At 35.8% G+C, this 18,755-nt stretch overlaps 1 protein-coding gene across 1 annotated transcript in view; it reads right to left on the bottom strand.

The window, feature by feature from the left end:
* Sntg1 (syntrophin gamma 1) overlaps positions 1 to 18,755 on the bottom strand; it is an 826,637-nt gene that overhangs the window by 372,721 nt on the left and 435,161 nt on the right. The gene's annotated exons all lie outside the window — the stretch shown is intronic.

Raw genomic sequence — 18,755 nt, 5'->3', positions numbered from 1 at the left:
GAAAATGCTACTAAATTAATAATCTATGAACTATTCTTTAAATGATATTTTGAGAACAATTTTAGAATATTTTATACTCTCATTTTCATCTTACACATTCTTGGATAGCCTAACAGTATCTTACTGCCAGTGATAAGCATTGCCCTTCTGAGGCCTTGTCTGCAGCACCAAGTAACAGATTGGTGATTTAAAAGCTAAGCTGCAGGACCTCCATAGCTCAGAACTTCAGAGAGCCATGTGAAGCCTTAGAGCTACATAATGAGGAAGCTGTGTTCATATCTTTACTTTGGGAAAAAGAACTTACATGCTAATAACAATAGTGGGATTACTAATGTATACCAGTAGTACCCTATGTTGTAAGCAGGAACTCAGCTATAAAATTACCAATTCAGAGATGTTGGTATGAGCACATTGAGCACATCTGGACATATTTTGAAAATTTCAATCGGAAAAATCAGTTTTTTATGTTTTAAGGAAACAATTTCTGCATTATATATATATAAAATGATTTCAAACATTTAAATATTATTATGCAAATTTATATTTCAATTTCATATACGTATGAACATGAAATATAAAACACTATTTTAATAATATCATTATTTAATAATATCATTAAATTTTTAATATTAATAAGCCTATTGCTGTAGTCTTTGCCTATTGTTGATTCCTTGATATCAAAATTATTAAAACCTGCTGTCTTAAAATTTACCTTGGAAATACCTGTACAATAACAAATAAAAGTGAACACATCGTTATTTATTCACAAAACAAAAATAAAATAAACTACATTTTTATTTGAAATTCCCTTTTATAGCTCAAAATCAGTCTCTTAAATTAATTAATCTTTGATTATTTCTAATTTAAATGTTCATTGAATAATAGAGAATCATTGAAAATGGTATTGGGAATGAAGTTGCTTCAGTGGCTCCAATAGCCATGATTTCATGGGAACCCATGACTGATGTGTAAAATTAAAACACAAATATAATAATAAAAAAAATGCAAAAAAATAAATAAATAAAAATGTCAGACAATGGTTATTAGCTATCTTAAAATTAAAATTTCCATCAGAGAAAATACATTTAAACCAGTAAATACATAACCTGGGTTTTCTAGATTTTATCCAGAGGCACAAGACCATTTGGTCTGTCATATATGTTTATTTGATACTAACATAGAGCTTAGCAGTTTATGGAGTGGCATGTATTCTCTTCTTCAAGTTTCACTTCCCTTCTTTATTGGTGAATATTTAGAATAAACTCTAAATTACATGCAAACTGCTAACCAGGAGAGGAGTTGTGAGAGGTAACAGAAAGAAGTTGCAGACTCCCCAACAGCAGCATTTATTCTAATACATTTAAAAAATATCAACATATACACATACACACATATCCACACCCAACACCCATGCACACACACCCATGCATAAACACCTACATCAGTACATGTGAACATACACACACACACACACACACACACACACACACACACACACACACACAAACACACACCGCTTATTCTCTGGGCTCTCTGTTTTGTTACTATTGATAAAGGTAAAATTTAGGAGAAAGAGGACAAGTAAATTACCTGTATTCTAAAAAGTAAATCTAATTGGTTACTTTAAGCAGCAGACAGGAAACATAGAAAGGGAAATATCTTCCTGGTTGGGCATATTATAGATACTTATAATCCAAATTATTAACCCTGTCACTCTTTCTACCTCTACTTCCTTTGCTCAGCTCACAAACTAGAGAACACACAGAACTCAGGGAAAAGCATGTATAGGTACACCCCTAGTGTCCCAACTGCTGTGGCAATTTTATAATTTAAAAAACAGTATAGTGTTGATTTCTTCATTTATAAAACACAAAATATATTCTGGTGCCCCTACACACACACACACACACACACACACACACACACACACACACACACACACGTGTATATAATATATATGTATATAAATGTGTGTATAACACATGAGTATAAAGTCTCCCTGTTCCTTACAAAGAACAGAAAGTTTTACCAAAATGAAAATCTGACCTTGAAAGCTCCATATCCTGCCAAAAATTAATTAGGCATCATATATCCTAGGCACAAAAATTCTTAAGCTATGGATTTAATATTTTGAGGATGTTATAAAGTAAAGGCAATAATGAATTCAAAAGATTATTCTTTAAAAAATCATGCTAAATTTGTGATAAAATAAACCTAACACATTTTTCAAACAAAGAAACAATCTATTCTACCTCTTTTGACAATTAAGGAGAACGACAAACTTGGGAAAAGAATAAAGACCTGTGCTAAACTCAGCTTTTCAAGTATCCATTTCATTCACTTGTAGCTCTCAAAGTACTTACAGTGATTCACTGACACTGCCCTTTATTACTTCTGCTGTATAGGTTACTAATAACTGAAACTGGATTGTTCAGAGTTCTGATTTCAATAGTTAGCACAGGGCCAAAACCAAATTTAACTATTCATGTGTTAATTGAATAAAATTAGATTATGATTAGCTAAATATTTTCCACCAATGATGGTGTAACAACTGGAAAAAAAAAAGGAAAAGAAACCAACAAACCAACAAACAATAAGGTAAATCTTATCTTTGCACCTGAGGCCTAGAACTAGAGTTTTATATAATTTCCCATTCATTTTGAATATGAATTTACAACAAAATATTTGCTATAGTTGTAGATGTTTTATTTATTACTGCCAAATCTGCAAGAGGTAAAGCTTTTGGTGAATTGGAGGAGACTGCTATATAGTGAAATCATATTCAACACTTAAGAAGATGAGCGCTGAGAAGCTGATAACAAGTATGGAATGGGAGCTCAGTGTAGATCCTTCAGCAACAAAACAATTTCTCCCTCTTGCAAGAGATAAACAAGTTGAGGAAAAGGAAGAACACAAGACATCCCCATGCCTCCCTCTCTGTTTTGCTGTATACACCTTTTTTTACTTCACTTTAAATTTCTTTTAGAGTATAATTACAATATTTCTCCCTTCCCTTTCCTCCTTCCAAACCCTCTCATCTCAAATTCATGGCCTATATTTTTATTAAGGAATTTTTTATTCATTTTTACATACCTACCACAGATTCCTCCACTCTTCCCTCCTTCTGCCCCTCCAGCCTTCCTCCCCTATACAACCCCCCATCTCCCTTCTCTAGGAAGGTATGTCCTTCCATAAGGAGTCAGCAGAGCCTGGTACATTCAATAGAGGCAGGTTCAAGCCCTGTCCCATGCATCAAGGCTATGCATCAGCAGTGGGCTTCAAAAAGTCAGCTCATACACTGCTTTTTTTTTTAAATAAATGGAGATAGTTTTATTATTTTTAGTTTTTATGTTTAGACTTTTGATTCATTTAAATTTATATGCAAAGAGTCAGACACAGAGTACATTCTATTCTTTGGCACAGGTAGCTTTTACAACATTTGTTGATAAAATATTTTTCCTCTGTAGATTGTCTTTGCATCCTGGTCAAATGTCAGGTGACAATAAAGCCAAGAGTTTATTTCTTCTCTCTCCATTGCATTTACCTATCTATGTCTACATTGTTGCTAGCGCCGTTCTATTCTGATTATCTGATTACTACGGTTGTGTAGTATGTTTTGAAACTTGGAAGATTATTTTGGACATTCTAGGTTTCCTTAATTTCTAAAGAACTTTGTTATAACATTGTCAATCTCTTCAGATATTCAAGAAGGGCTTTGATAGATGCTGTGTCAATCTATAGGTCAATTTAGCTAGGGTTGCATCCTTAACAGTAATACATCTGATTCATTGGTGTTAAATGCCTTTCTGTTTATTTTAGGTCCTTCTTAATTTCTGCCAGTTATGTTTATAGTGTTCAAAATATACAGCTGGCATTTCTTTCCTTATATTTCTTTATAAATATTTTATTCATTTTGCTTTTTAAAGACAGGGTATCCTATATCTCAGCATAGTCTTAAATTTGCTATGTAGTGCAGGCTGGCCTTGAACTCTTGATTCTCCTACCTCAGTTTACCAAGTGCTGAGACATGTTTCCTAAGGTCTGCACAACATGTTCATCTTTGATTTTACTCCTCTTGATGGTATTTAAATATAATTGTATTCTTAACTTCACTGGTTTTTGTATGTTCACCTTATATAATAAATGTGCTGATCAAATCTACTGGTCCTAATAGATTTTAAAAGTAGATTCTTTAGATTTTCTTTTCTTTTCCTTCTTTCCTTCTTTCTTTCCTTCCTTCCTTCCTTCCTTCCTTCCTTCCTTCCTTCCTTCCTTCCTTCCTTTTTTACCTTCCTTCCTTTTTACTTTCTTTCTTTTTCGAACAGTAAACTATATTTATTGTATACTTACCAGCCATGTCATATACAAAAGAAGTAGAATTGGAGCAGATAAGAACTTGAAGAGTTAAATACACATAGTAATCACTATTTCTAGCTAGTAGAGAAGTACAAAACTTGTACAAGTTAGACTTTATAACAAAATTTTGATGCTTGCCTAAAGAAAAATAAGCTACACATATATTCCAATTAAGAAAACACTTTTAAAACTGTTCTGAACATCATGGAATGCTACACAGCATCAAGTCAGTGCCCAGATGTGTTTCCCAGGAAAGGCTGCTTGAGTGGTGTGTGTTACTTGGACCTCACGAGAGGTCCAAGTAACATACACTGCTTTTTCAAAGTAGTTTTAAAACACAAAATGGGACCTCATAAGCATGCTGATGGGTGAATGAAGCCACGTTGAATGGATAGCATACTTTGTTTCCATTCATTTGACTTTTCTAAAAGACAAACCTGAAGGGGTGCCAAGAAAGATTAATCTAAACAGTAAGTGTTTAGGACAAAGAGATTGTTCCTTTGTGGCTTTGAGGCTACAGTAGTGGATTCATAACTCCATGCATTTGTAAAGGCCACAAAACTTTGGAGTACAGAGCCAACAACATTTGGTTATTTACAATACTGTTTAGGAAGTAAAGTAAGGGGTTCAAACTTAAAAATCAGTGTGAGAAAATTAAACAATTATATTAAATGTCCATGTTCCTACTTCTATGTATCTCCCAGCACTGGACACTGATTTTTCCAAAATATACCATCTACATTCTGTAAATCAGCACCCCTCATCTGATTTCTGTTTCTCTAAAACTGCATACTGGGCCTTCACAGAAATGAAATAACATAAGAGGTATTTCTTTTGACTATTGATTATGTATCAATACATCAATGCTTCATTCCTTTCAATAATCCTGTATTGTGTGCATGTGATATCGTACATAAAAAAACCTCATGGCCCAGTAATAAGACATGCAGATGAGACATATTTAAAGTCAGATCTTAGACATTAGTTTTAATGAAGGTCTTTTTCAATGGGTGGAAATGCTAGACAGAGGTTGTGAGAAAGGCTGCAGTGGATTCAGGTTGCAACAGAGAGGAAGAAGACCTCTTATGGGGTTATAGTTCTAATAATGATGATCCACTAGTTATGAGGCCAGTATATTTAAGGAACATTTTTCTTAGGGTATATGTAAGTTAACTCATGTAAGACTCAGATGATTGGTCTTTTCTGTTTGAAGACATGTCACACTGAACCTGGTTGGGGAAGGAAACTCTTTTTAGTAAGAGTAGAAGGAAAAAGGTCAGACACAGTCCAATGCAGCATATTATTAGAAAGATTTAAGCAGACTTTTTCTGAAGAAGGGTTAATATTGAGAACCTACTTTTATTTCCCATATGAAATTCCCTGTCAACTGCAGTTGTACCATCATTTATATATCCACTCTTCCAGGGAGCACTGCACTTGAGTTGTTTCTTCTCTTTGCTTCTTGTGAATGTTATGCTATGATGTTTGTATGAAATTGTGTATAGACATGTACACTCATTTCTCTTTGCTACCTACCAAGGTGTATGTTTGAAAAATCAAAATGCTTCCAAAGGCAGTGAGGCTCTAGCCTTCCCTTCATAGTATCTAAATATTCCAGCTTCAGCATAGCCTCTTTATCCTTGTTGTTGTCTAGTGTTTTAATTGAAGCTGTTGCAGTGGGATAAGGCAGCATGTCCCATGGCTTCAGATGATGTGTTTCCAGTATCACATCTTCTCACTTACTAACTAGCTACCTATATAGCTTTTATTGAAAAATGTCCATTAAAATTCTTTGACCAATTTCTGGTTGGCAGTTGTATTACTCAGTTGCAATAAGTCCTTGTGTTTTCTGGACACTAGTCACATAGTGGAGCAACAGTGTTTATTCACTCTGTGTCTCATCTTTTAATTTTATTTACAGTGTACTTTGAAGAAAAAAACTCATTAATTTTGATGATGGACAGTTTAACTTTTTTGGCTAAGATTTTTGTCTACAGCTGTATAATCTTTTTTTGGTACATTTACATTTTATTCAATTTGTGTAGCTGAAAGTTTTCCTGTGTCCCACTTGGTCTGCAGCTGCTCAGACCCAAGTAAATAAATACACAGAGGCTTATATTAAATACAACTGCTTGGCCATTAGCTCAGGCCTACTACTGACTAGCTCTGACATTTAAAATCATCTCATTTCTGTTAATCTGTATGTTGCCATGTGTTCCATAGCTTTACCTGTGTGCCATTACATGCTGCTCCCTAGATGGTAGGCTGGTGTCTTCTGACTCAGTCTTCCTCTTCCCAGAATTCTCCTTGTTTGCTTATCCCGCCTATACTTCCTGCTTGTCTACTGGCCAATCAGCGTTTTATTAAGCCAGTGTACAAAAGCATTATTCCACAGCATTTAACTTGTCTCTTGACAGCTGGCTGTGAGATAGAGCTGGCTGACAGACACCATGAGCTAAAGTGGCAAGGCTTCAGATTCCTGCCATAGTACACATAGGTGTCCCCAAGCCACACAGTTTGGTGCATGGTAGATTTAGCCTTTGCTAGTCCAGACAGAAAAAAAAAAAAAAGGTTTCTGTGCTACATGTGGCTTTAATGGAAGCATAGACCTATTGATTCTAGAACTGGTGGTACACGTTGCTCCCAGAGACAGAGCTGGCTGTAAATGTCCGACTGCCATGTTGGAAAACTGAGGTGGGCAGAGCCAGCAGCCAAAGCTACCATTCAGTAATAGTAATGCTGCAATTTAAAGCAGTATATTCACAATAAGGCAGATTCAATGGAATAAGACTTTAAATGGCTTACAGTGAGTATAAAAATATACAGTGAGTATATGTAGGCTTGGAAAAGAGGAAAGGAATATAGACAGGTATATAAAGAAATAGAAAGTTTTTAAAAAATAAAACATTTAAAGAAAAAAGTAATATAATAAATAATCCATATAAAGATAGATATTACATAGAGAATCTGGATTGTGTTGTCTTTGGGATTTTTTTTCTTTTCTTTTTATTAAGACATTTTTCTATTTGTTTTACATATCAACCACAGATTCCTCTGTCCTCCCACTCCATAGCCTTCCCTCACCTACCTAACCCCATTCCCACCTCCTCCAAGGAAAGGTCTCCCATGAGGAGTCATCAGAGCCTGGTACATTCATTTGAGGCAGGTCCAATCCCCTCCACCCTGGACCAAGGCTGAGCAAAGTGTCTCAGTATAGGCACTAGGTTCTACAAAGCTAGCTTGTGCACTGAGGACAGGTCCGGGTCTCACTACTTAGGGGATCCCTAAACAGTTCAAGCTAAACAACTGTCTCATGTATTCAGGGGGCCTAGTCCAGTTCCATGGGCACTCCTCAGCTATTGGTCCACAGTTCATGTGTTTCCACTAGTTGGGCTAGTTTTCTCTGTACATTTTCCAATCATGGTCTTAATATCTCTTGCTCATATGATCCCTCTCATTGACTGGGCATCTGGAGCTCCACCAATGGCTTGGCCGTGGATCTCTGCATCTGCTTCCTTCAGTCACTGGATGAAGGTTTATGATGACAGTTAGGGAGGTTGGTCAGCTGATCACCAGAGTAGGTCAGCTCAGGTATCCTCTCAACCATTGTCAGTAGTCTATAGTGGAGTCATCTTTGTGGATTCCTGGAGACCTCTCTACTCTGATTGTACCTATTCCCATGGTGTCTTCATTTATTATGATATCTCTTTTCTTGATCTCCCATTCTGTTCCTGAACCAGCTAGGACCTCCTTCTCCTCTAAGCTCTCTTTCCCCAACACTTGCCCTCTGTTATCCCACCCATCTATCCACAGTTTGCTCATGTAGATCTCATCCATTTCTCCATCACTGGGTGATCCCTGTGTCTTTCCTAGAGTCCTCTTTAGTAGCTAGCCTCCCTGGAGCAGTGATTTTCTATCTGGTTATCCTTTGCTTTACATCTAGTATCCACTTATGAGTGAGTACATACCATGTTTGACTTTCTGAGTCTGGGTTACCTCACTCAGGATGATATTTTCTAGTTCCATTCATTTGCCTGCAAACCTCATGAAGTCATTGTTTTTCTCTACTGAGTAGTACTCCATTGTGAATATGTACCACATTTTATTTATCCATTCTTCAGTTGAAGGGCAACTAGGTTGTTTCCAGGTTCTGGCTATTACAAATAACACTGCTATGAACATAGTTGAGCATGTGACCTTATGGTATGATTCCTTGGGTATATGCCCAAGAGTGGCATAGATGGGTCTAGAGGGAGATTTATTCCGAATTTTCTGAGAAAGTGCCATATTGATTTCCAAAGTGGCTGTACCAGTTTGCATTCCCAACAACAGAGGAGGAGTGTTCCACTTATTTCACATCCTCTACAACACAAGCTGTCTTCAGTATTTTTGATCTTAGTCATTCTGACAGATGTAAAATCATATCTCAGAGTTGTTTTGATTTGCATTTCCCTGATGACTAAGGTGTTGATCATTGTTTAAATGTCTTTCAGCCATTTGAGCTTCTTCTGTTGAGAATTCTCTGTTTAGCTCTATAGCCAATTTTTTATTTGGACTGTTAGGTATTTTGATGTCTAGTTTATTGAGTTTTTATATATTTTGGATATCAGACCTCTGTCAGATGTAGGGTTGGTGAAGATCTTTTCCCATTCTGTAAGCTGTTGTTTTGTCTTATTGACTGTGTCTTTTGCCCTTCAAAAGCTTCTCAGTTTCAGGAGGTCCCATTTATTAATGTTGCTCTCAGTGTCTTTGCTACTGGTGTCATATTTAGAAAGTTACCTCCACTGCCAATGTGTTCAATTCAGAGTAACTGAATTTATGTTGAGATCTTTGATCCACTTGGACTTAAGTTTTGTGCATGGTGATTAAATATGGATCTATTTGCAATCTTCTACATGTTGACATCCAGTTATGCCAGCACCATTTGTTGAAGATGATTTCTCTTTTCCATTGTACAGTTTTGGCTTCTTTGAGAAAATTAGGTGTTCATACATATACAGATTAATATCAGAGTCTTCATTTCAGTTCCATTGGTCTATATGTTGGTTTTTATGCCAGTACCAAGCTGTTTTTATTACTGTAGCTCTATATTAGAGCTTGAAGTCAGGGATCATGATGCCTCCAGAGGTTGTTTTATTGTACATGATTCTTTGGGCTATCCTGGGTTTTTTGTTTTGCCATATGAAGTTGAGTATTGTTCTTTCCAGGTCTGTAAAGAATTGTGTTGTGATTTTGATGGGGATTGCATTGAATCTGTGGATTACTTTTGGCAAGATTGCCATTTTTATTATGTTAATCCTACCAATCCATGGGCATGGGAGATCTTACCATTTTGATAGATTCTTCATTTTTTTTTTCTTCAGGTACTTAAAGTTCTTCTCATACAGGTCCTTCTCTTGCTTAGTTAGAGTTACTACTAGGTATTTTATATTATTTGTGGCTATTGTAAAGGGTGATGTTTCTCTAATTTCTTTCTCAGCCTGTTTGTCATTTGTATATAGGAGAGCTGCTGATTTTTTTTTTAGTTAATCTTTTATCCTGCTACATTACTGAAGGTTTTTTATCAGCTATAAGAGTTTCTTGGTCAAATTTGTGGGCCACTTATGTATACTAACATGTCATGTGCAAATAGTGAAAGTTTGACTTCTTCCTTTTCAATTTCTATCCATTTGATTTTTTTTTGTTGTCTTATTGCTCTAGCTAGACCTTCAAATACTATATTAAGTATATATTGGCAGAGTGGAGAGCCTTGTCTTTTTCCTGATTTTAGTGGAATCACTTTGAGTTTCACTCCATTTATTTTAGTATTGGCTGCTGGCTTGCTGTATATTGCCATATTAGGGTTAGATATGTTCCCTGTATTCCTGATCTTTCCAGGACCTTTATCATAAATGGGTGTTGGATTTTGTCACATTTAGGCCTTTTCAGCATCTAATGAAATGATCAAGGGTTTTTTTTTTCTTTCAGTTTGTTTATATGGTATATTACATTGACAGACTTTCATATGTTGGACCAACCTTGCATGTCTGAGATGAAGCCTACTTGATCATGGTGGATAATTGTTTTGATGTGTTCTTGGAGTCTGTTCGATTGTTTTGAAAAACTTAAAGAGTCTTGGTGTTAACTCTTCTTTGAAGATATGGTAGAATTCTGCATTGAAATGATCTGGTCCTGGGATTTATTTGGTTGGGAGACTTTTAATGACTGTTTCTATTTCCTTGGGGGTTATTAAATAGTTCATCTGCTCTTAATTTAACTTAGGTATGTGGTACCCATCCAGAAAATTGTCCATTTCTTTTAGATTTTCCAATTTTGTAGAGTACAGGTCTTTGAAATATGACCTAGTGATTCTCTGTGTTTCCTTATTGTCAGTTGTTACATCTCCCTTTTCATTTCTGATTTTGATAATTGTGATGTTCTCTCTTTTGGGTAGTATCTTGTTGATTTTCTCAAAGAACAAAGTGTTTGTTTCATTGATTCTTTGTACTGTTCTCTTTGTTTCTATTTTATTGATTTCAGCTCTCAGCGTGATTATTTCCTGGCATCTATTCCTCCTGGGTGACTTTGCTTCTTCTTGTGCTAGAGCTTTCTGGCATGCTGTTAAGTCACTAGTGTGAGATTTCTCCAACTTCTTAATGTGGGCATTTAGTGCTATGAATTTTCAGCTTAGCACTGCTTTCATAGTGTCCCATACGTCTGAGTAAGTAGTGTATTTGTTTTCATTGATCTCTAGGAAATCTTTAATTTCTTTATTTCTTCTTTAACCCACTGGTGAATCAGTTGAGCATTATTCAGTTTCTATGAGATTGTAGGCTTTCTATAATTTTTGTTGTTATTGAAATCTCACTTTAAACCATGGTGGTCTGATAGAATATAGGAGGTTATTCCAATTTTTTTTTTGTATCTGTTGAGGTTTTCTTTGTGACAGATTATGTGGTTGATTTTAGAGAAGGTTCTGTGGGGTGCTGAGAAGGAGGTATGTTCAGCAAAAATATATTTGACTGTAAAGTCTGTTGAGTTAAGATAGCTTGACTTCAAAATTTGGACTAAGGTTATGTTCCTTTGGAAAGGAGGCTCTGTTTTTGTTTACTCAGGAAGCAAGACTCTATGGATTTGTTTCAGGTTAAGATAGATCAGATTTGATAAAGTCAGAACTTCTAAACCTTAACAGATGGTACCTATCAACAAAGGTTATAGACAGTCTTCCCAGGACTTGACTATTTTCTATAACTATCTCAGGATCCCCATAAGACTATCAGGGTCCCTCTATCAGCAGAAAGTAGCCTAGAATAACACAACACCCACATTTACACTAAAATGGATTATGGATGTTTGTCTTTGTTTAGTTTGTTGGTTATGAATTGTTGTTGGTCATAGTCAATATCTGTCTAAAAGAAGAAAGGGGGATATGATATGGAAATGTAGGATACAGATATGATAGAATAAAGGGTGGATTGTTGAACCTACTTTTAAAGAGCAACTTGTTTAAAATGTTTTACATTAGTATAGATTTTAGTTTATTGATACAAATTTAATTTTGTTATAATATATGTATATTTATACTCTTGTTTAAGGTATTATGTCTGTGCAGCTCATTTGAATTGTAAACTATCTATGATAGTCAAACTTATAGTCATGTTGATATATATATATATATATATATATATATATATATATATATATAGAGAGAGAGAGAGAGAGAGAGAGAGAGAGAGAGAGAATTCAATTAGGTAGGTGATCTTAAAACACTTCAAAGATGTACAGAATATGGCATTTAAAATGTTTTAAAAACTTAGACCTTTTGGACAATGAATTATGTCTGCTTCTGGCAGCACTGATTTACTTCAAATAGAAAGATGGGTATCTAAGACACTCCATATGGTGTTTATCTTCTTCTTGGCAAAAATAGCCATTTTAGCAAGAAATTATTCTTGTCTGAACTTCTTGATAAAATTTTGTATTGACTTGACTTACATGACCCATAGAAATGTGACCACTGAACTATGCAAGGTGAGATGGTCCTTCATGTTCCTGCTTCACAGAGAAGACTGACAAATATTCTACAGGACACAGGAAGAACCAACTGAAAAACTCTAGGCCTGTGGGCTGAAGATGGATGACCCAACATTGCAGAGGAACTTTGGGAAACTGTTCAGGAAGGCAGCTGTCTATCATTTTCAGAATTTTGGATGTTGCTTACAATGCATTTTCTGTTTACTTAGGTAATATTATATCCTTCTGTGGACTTTGATGTAGTTGAAGACTAGATAGTTATAATTATGTTTTTCTTAGTTATGATAAGAGATAAAGTTGATATGAAACTTTGGACTCACAAACATAGGATGAATAAAATATTTATTTAAATTTACCAAATACAAATAGACTATATTGTAGCTGTAATTCTTGCTTAATAACTATTTATTATATGTAATTTTACTATGTTAAGGTTAAAACTTTCCTTATCAATTAAACAGAAAAGGGGAAATCTGTGAAATAATGCTTTTGTACACTTTAATGAAATGCTGATTGGCCAGTAGACAGGCAGGAAGTATAGGTAAGATGAGCAAACAAGGAGAATTCTGGTAAGAGGAAAGTTGACTGAGGAAACACCAGCCCACCATCCAGGGACCAGCATGTAATGGCACACAGGTAAAGCCATGGAACATGTGGCAACATGCAGATTAACAGAAATGGGCTGATTTTAAATGTAAGAGCTAGTCAGTGTTAGGCCTCAGATAATGGCTGAGCAATTTTAATTAATATAAGCCTCTGTGTGTTTCTTGGGTTTGAGTGGCTGCAGACATAGGAAAACCTCAAATTTAAATAAAATTTTCAATGTAGTGTGAGTTGGGGTCAAGCTAATTAAATTGCAAGTGTTTGCACAGTTGTCCTAACATCATTTGAGGAGGAAATGGATATTTCTCTATTTGTCTTGGTGTTCTTGGTGAAAAGAAACAGTGGGAGTTGACTGCATGACTCCCCATCCTTTCCATATGTAAACTTACCAGAAAACCAGCTCTGTCAGGGCTAACATCTATTCACAGCAAGGTTTAAAGCAAAAACTATAAATACTCCTACTCTTTTTATTCATTTTAAAGATCATTTTAGTTATTCTAAGACCCAAGCATTTAATTACAAATTGTACAATCAGCTTGTCTATTTTTCCAAAGAAATTGGTATTTTAATATGGTTTGAAATGTATGTAAACTAAAGGACACTGCTATATAAACAATATTTATACTTTTAATTCATAGCAGTAGCACATTTGAGATCCTCTGCTGCAATTTTTAACTTGAAGTTTTTTAAATTTTGGTTTTCAGAATATAAGTTTTGATAAATTATAGTGAATTGGTGCTATTTTTAAATGAATAATATCATTAAGAAATGAGCTCTGGTTCAGAGGAAATAATAACATTTCTTCCAAAAGAAGTAAGGAATTTAACTCACTTCCCAGTAAGATTAATGTATTTTGAAAATATTTCTACTTGAGATCATATCTGATCAAATAGGCTGCATTGTTCCTTTGGGATTTTCTTCCTCAGAAAATCTTTTTAACCTAGCATTTTATACTAAGTCAGAACCTCTTATATGAATTCTACAAATTCTGATATGCTATAAGTTTTATTTTCATTCAACTTAATGTATTTTTATCAATGGAATTGTTGTGCCAGCCTCTCTGTTTAAAAGGTGTCTTGATTTTTAAAATGAACCACATGGTCTTCAAACTCATCAATTATGAAAATATCAATAGCATATACATATTTCTAAATAATAATATGAAACAATATAAAATAATCTCTCTTGACTATCCTGTGAATTGTACAGTATTAAGCAAATACAAGACATTATAACTTTGAAATTAAAGATAATTAGATAATCAAGAACTCATACATTAGGAATGGTATCGATAGAAGTAAGTCACATAAATCAGCTCAGGTACTAGGGCCATGCATTATGAGTCATGTTCTTAAAAATGCCTGAAGTTCAGTTTTCAATCTCATCTGTTACCCTGGTGTTGTAGTTATTTCATCTTATGCTCTGAGAGAGCCTTATCAGAACTGGAGAAAAATCAAGTGTGTCTATCTGTGTTGTAGAATCAAATGGTGAAATTATCTATTGGTGATAGCCAGAAGCACATTCTTAATAGAACTGAACTAATTTTACTGAATGTTTCAATATTTGATGTATGGTGTCACCTTGTATAGGAACACATATAAATCATATTGACCTTAATTTCACTTTTTTTCTTCATTTCCTCTTATAGTATGACCTGTTTATCTCCAGAAATATGTGGCTCATGAAACATTATTCCTTATTTTGTCTCATATATATTTTGCATATTAAGACATATTCCCTCCTTCCCCTACTTCATTCTGCTCTCACTAGGATATCTCTGGGCCTTCCACATCCAGCTTCAGCCCTCTCTCTCAGTCAATCTCCATTCACTTGGAACATATGGATGAAAAAAAGGCTGATTTTTACAAGGCACACCCACAGCTTCCACACATATTACAGGCTCAGGAAGGCTACCAGCTCTTTTGCTTCCCCAATCCATTCTAATATCTCTTGGATACTGCTGACCATACCACATCACATGTTTCATCTACTCCTCTCAACTCATTCCATTCTTTTGTGATTCACTGCTGATTTCTATTGTGCTTCCTTCCTAGGATTCATAGAAAAATATGTCAAGAATGCAAATAAGATATCTGCACCCTCTCTCCCTTCTTACACAATACCAGCTCCCCAAATCACATCCAACCTCCAGACCATGCTGAAATATGACACTCTATGCTGAGATTTAGTCCAATTAATGCTCAGTGAATTTGCTAAAATGTGGTCTGCCTGTACTCCTTTCAATCTCCAGCCCTTATAAAAATCAAACATTCTAGTTGCAGGCTCAGTTTCATCTGTCTAGACTTCACCATTTCCATTCTTCTTATGTAGGCCTATCCTACAATGAGCACCAGAGCCTTATAAACCATTATGACACTATCACCCACTACCAACACCACCACATTCAATTACTTGATCTAACACTGGTAGCACCAAATGTGTCCATGTCTAGTCTGTTGTTCTCCCTGGAGCCAATCCTTGTATTCTCATCAATATCAAGACATAGACCTAGTTATATATCCTATGCAGAGGTCAATTTTGGTGATCCGCTTATCCCAAATAGTGTCCCATCTATTCTACATCAAAATTCCAGACTCAGCCCAATTTACATATCTGTGCTAGGATGTACCCTGGTGATTCCATAGAACCTATGCTATTAATACCATCCCCATACTCTTGGGCCTTGCTGCACAATCTTCACTAGACTAAAGAAGTATAAATTCTTATATAAGATACAACCAAGCAGAGAAATCCACATGCATAGACCTTATTATAAAAGCACAAAAAATATAAAGGGACAAGAAAGTTTATCTCCCTACAAATACAGCAGGGCAATAGAAATATTCTTATACTGAGATGAGAACTGCCTAGATAAACCTAAGACATATAACATAAAGAAACAATAAACTTCATCATAGAAATCAAGGAGTCTCCACAAGGACCAAACATTGGAAAACAATGAACTATTTAGTAATGAGAGCAGCAAGAAACACAGTAGTGATGCCTAAGCAAACACAAGCATATGGCTAAATAAAAGGATAAAGAAAATCTAAAAGTGAAAACTGAATTCAATAAAGAAAAAGTATGGAAGGGAATTAAAACTAAAATGATGATAGAACTTAAATCTTTACAAATAGAATGGATGAAATAGAAGATAGACTATCAGGACTTAAAAACAAAGTAGAGGAAACGGAAAACACACACATATGAAAAATATGAAATACAAACATATTAAAAGAATGAGAAACTATGGAAAGTTCAAATGTAGAAATTATAGGAATAGTTGATCAAGATCATAGAGATGAATCTTCAGTCATTAACACAGACTGTATCTTCAACCAAATTATCGACGAAACTTTCACCCAGTTTCTGGCCATTTGGCAGGCCCTGCTGGAAGGTTCCCCTTTTCCAAGACTGCAGGCAGACTCTGCAATCTCCACACCCTGCCTCCACATCCATCTGCCTGAGACCCCAGCCACTTTCTGAGACTGAAAGACCAGCCCCCAGCTCTCATCCTTCCTAGAACCCCCATCTGAACCAGAGATGAGTGCCTGTGGTCACATCAAGAGGCCCACACCTAGGTTCCAGCCCTGGGCACCAGCCATTCTGGGGAAGACCTGCCCAACTTGGCACAAGGTTCTGGCCATAGGGCAGAACGTCCCCAACCCCACCAGAAAGGTTCCCCATGTCAAAGACCCCCGGGCTGACCCTACAATCTCCATACCATGCCCTCACACCCATCAGCATGGGACCCCAGCCACTTCCACAGCTTCCACCCTGCTTTGCAGCTACCATCTGGACCAGACACCCCAGCTCCCATCCTGTCCCTGAGCTCCCATCTGGACAAGATACATAGACACCAGCAACTTCCCGAGACTCAGAGACCAGCCCCTAGCTCCCATCCGGGGCAGCACTCCCATCAGGACCAGAGCTCCCATTCAGCCCAGAGCTTCCATCTGGACCAGAGAGAGGCTCCATAAATCTGACAGCTCTGTCTGGACCAAGAGCGCTGATAAGACCAAGAACGAATCCTGAAGGAGATGAGTAGACATCAAGGCAGAAGTACATTCAACAAAATAAATAGCAATACAGCCTCACCAGAACCTAGCCCCCCTCCAAAAGCTAGTCCTGAACATCACAAAATGGAAGAAGCAGAATAAAACAACCTTATAAATAACATCATGAAGAGGCTAGAGCCTTATATAGAAGAAATTAAAAATGAAGTGGAGGAACAAACAGAAAATGGGAAGAACGCTATGAAAAAACTAGAGGAAAAGACAAATAAAGCAGAAGAAAACAATAAGTCCCTGAAGAAGATCATGAAAAAGCAATGAAACAGATGAGAGAAACAGTCCAAGACCTGAAAAGGGAAATAGAAAAAATGAAGGAGACACTAGCAGAAGGAATGCTGGAAATAGAAAACCTGAGTAAATGAACAAGAATTTCAGATGCAAGTATAACCAACAGGATGCAAGAAGTGGAAGAGAGGATCACTGGTATTAAAGATATGGTAAAAGAAATAGATTCTTCAGTAAAAAAAAAAACAAAACACTAAAACCAACAAAGTCATGACCCAAAATGTCCAAGAAATTTGGGACACCATGAAAAGACCAAACCTACAAATATTAGGGATAGTAAAAGAATAATCAACTCAAAGGAACAGAAAATGTATTTAACAAGATCATAGAAGAAAACTTTCTCAATTTATAGAAGTAAATGCCTATGAAGATACAAGAAGCCTATAGAACACCAAACAGCCTAGATACCCAAAAAAGTCCCCTTGCCACATAATAATTAAACAACTAAACATACAGAATAAGAAAGAATATTAAGAGCAGCAAAGGAAAAAGGCCAAGTGACTTGTAAAGGCACACCCATCAGAATAACACCAATTTCTCAATGGAGACTTTGAAAGCCAGGACCTGGACAGATAAAATGCAGACACTAAGAGACCATGGATGCCTGCCTAGACTAATATGCCCAGAAAAACGTTCAACCATCATAGATGAAGTGAACAAGACATTCCAAGACAAAGCCAGATTTGGACAATATTTGTCCATAAACCCAGCCTTACAGAAAGCACTAGAAGGAAAATTCCAACCTAAAGAAGTCAGATGCACCCTTGAAAACACAGGCAATAGATAACACCACAGCAGTAAACCCCAAATAAGAGAAGTAATCACACACTACCACCAAAAATAAATAATAATAATAATAGTAATAATAATAATAACAACAACAACAGGAATGAAAAATCACTAGTCACTAATATCCCTCTCTCTGTGTCTTTTGGTTAGTTTGGATAAGGGCTTGTCTATCTTGGTGATTTTTTCAAAGAACCAACTCTTCATTTCATTAATTTTTGTGTTGTTCTCTGTTTCTATTTTATTGATTTCAGCTCTCAATTTGATTATTTCCTGGTGTCTATTCTTCCTGGGAGACTTTGCTTCTTGTTCTATAGTTTTCATGTGTGCTGTTAAGTCACTAGTGTGAGATTTCTCCAACTTCTTTATGTGGGCATTTAGTGCTATGAATTTCCCTCTTAGCACTGCTTTCATAGTGTCCCATAATTTTGTGTATGTGGTGTGTTCATTTTCATTGATCTCTAGGAAGTCTTTAATTTCTTTCTTTATTTATTCCTTAACCCACTGGTGAGTCAGTTGAGCATTATTCAGTTTCCATGAGATTGTAGGTTTTCTGTAATTTTTGTCGTTGTTGAAATCTAAATTTAAACCACAGTGGTCTGATAGAACACAGGAGGTTATTCCAATTGTTTTGTATCT

The sequence above is a fragment of the Onychomys torridus genome, chromosome 2 (assembly GCF_903995425.1).
Source record: "Onychomys torridus chromosome 2, mOncTor1.1, whole genome shotgun sequence".
Lineage (NCBI taxonomy): Eukaryota > Metazoa > Chordata > Mammalia > Rodentia > Cricetidae > Onychomys > Onychomys torridus.
The sequence above is the reverse complement of the archived record's forward strand: the minus strand, read 5'-3'. Positions and strand labels throughout refer to the sequence as shown.